We start from the raw sequence: 2,173 nt of genomic DNA on the forward strand, positions 1-2,173 counted from the left end.
ATGTCTTCTCCAATATAACCTTGCTATTTTTACCGTGCGCCGTAGGACAATACCTTGTGCATATTCAAGCAGAATAAATCTTTATTTTTGAATATATATTACAAAAAACATTATGATTCACTTAAATATGATCAATAAACATTTACTGAAAATTTCAGATTAGTGCGCCCATTACTTTTCGAGAAAAACGCTTTGTCCACGATTTTATGGGACAACCCTCGTACAATTTAATGTCCTACATATGTACAAATATACATGTTATTTGAGAAAGAGGTTCAGAATTAAAATAAACATCAAAATATCAGTTTCAATCCCAGTCCATCTCCTCTACTGTAGGACCGCCATTAGTCTGACTAGCACCAGACTGACCCAGATTTCCTCCATGAAGTTTGGCCATTATGGGAATGCATACTTTTTGGACCTCTTGTAGTTTGAATTCGAACTGGTCAGTTTCTGCTAAGGTATTACCGTCTAACCATGACAGAGTTTCACTGCAAACTCTGGTGACAGTGTCTTTGTCATCAGACGGGAGTTTGTCTCCATGTTCCTCTGCTGCCTGTTTGACAGAGAACACATATGACTCCAACTGATTCCTGGCTGCTATTTTTTGTCGCTGTTTCTCGTCCTCGTCTTTGTATTTTTCAGCCTCGTTCACCATTCTGTCTATGTCAGCCTTACTCAGTCGACCTTTGTCGTTGGTGATGGTGATTTTGTTTGACTTGCCCGTACTCATGTCTTTGGCTGAAACATTTAGGATTCCGTTTGCATCTAAATTGAATTCCACTTCAATTTGTGGAACACCACGAGGTGCTGGAGGGATTCCATTCAGTTCGAATTTCCCCAGTTTATTATTGTCTTTGTTCATTGCTCGTTCACCTTCAAAAACCTGAATGGACACCCCTGGTTGGTTATCAGCATATGTTGTAAATGTCTTTGATGCCTTGCAGGGAATTTTAGCATTTCGTTCAATGATTTTGGTCATGACTCCTCCAGCAGTTTCAATGCCCAAAGAAGTTGGAGTGACATCTACCAGTAAAACGTCTTTGATGGCTTCACTTGTGTCTCCTTTTAAAATGGCAGCCTGAATATCCGCACCGTAAGCCACGGCTTCGTCTGGGTTGATGGATTTATTCATTTCTTTCCCGTTCATAAAATCCTGGAGTAGTTTTTGGATCTTGGGAATTCTTGTTGATCCTCCTACCAGTACCACATCGTGAATTTTAGATTTGTCCATCTTAGCATCCCTAAGAGCTTTTTCTACTGACTCCAGAGTAGAGCGAAACAGGTCTGAACACAGATCCTCAAATCTGGCTCGTGTGATTTTGCTGTAAAAGTCAATGCCCTCAAAAAGTGAATCAATCTCAATGTTGGCATCAGAGCTGCTTGACAGTGTCCTCTTTGCGCGTTCACAGGCAGATCTAAGTCGTCTTAGTGCACGTTGATTGTTGGAAATGTCTTTACCGTATTTGTGCTTGAATTCTTGTACAAAGTGGTTTACCATTCTGTTGTCAAAATCTCCACCTCCAAGATGTGTATCTCCAGCAGTTGAGCGAACCTCAAACATGGAGCCTTGGTCTATGGTTAGGATGGAGACATCAAATGTTCCTCCACCCACATCAAAGATGAGCACATTTTTCTCACCTGAGAGGTTTTTATCGAGTCCATAGGCCAGGGCGGCCGCTGTAGGTTCATTCACAATCCTGAGAACATTGAGACCAGCTATCATGCCGGCATCTTTAGTGGCCTCTCTCTGAGCGTTATTGAAGTAAGCTGGGACAGTAATTACAGCGTCTTTAACAGGCTGTCCGAGGTAAGATTCTGCCGTCTCCTTCATTTTGGCCAGTACCATGGAGCTGATTTCCTCCGGTGTAAATCGTTTTGTCTCGTGTTTGTATTCTACTTCAAGCTTTGGTTTTCCTCCCTCATTTGCGACTTTAAACGGCCAGTTTCATGTCGGCTTGCACACTCTCATCATTAAATTTGCGTCCTATCAGTCTTTTGGCATCAAAAATCGTATTAGCGCTGTTTAGTGCTACCTTATATGGCACGCCGATTGGTTCAAAATTATTTTCTGCACGACCTTAAACAAAAATTACACGAGTAAGTTAAAACTTACACAAAGTGAGGAAAGTATAGTCACACAAAGTTATTGAAATTTACACAAACTACAAAA

The 2,173-nt window shown here is 41.1% G+C and overlaps 1 pseudogene; it reads right to left on the reverse strand.

The window, feature by feature from the left end:
- Positions 1-225: 225 nt before the first annotated feature.
- LOC134270376 (heat shock 70 kDa protein-like) lies at positions 226-1,967 on the reverse strand (annotated as a pseudogene).
- Between the last annotated feature and the right edge of the window lie 206 nt (positions 1,968-2,173).

Source organism: Saccostrea cucullata, unplaced genomic scaffold (genome assembly GCF_032062105.1).
Source record: "Saccostrea cucullata isolate Sc308-1 unplaced genomic scaffold, CSIRO_AGI_Scuc_v1 ctg4099, whole genome shotgun sequence".
Classification (NCBI taxonomy): Eukaryota; Metazoa; Mollusca; class Bivalvia; order Ostreida; family Ostreidae; genus Saccostrea; species Saccostrea cuccullata.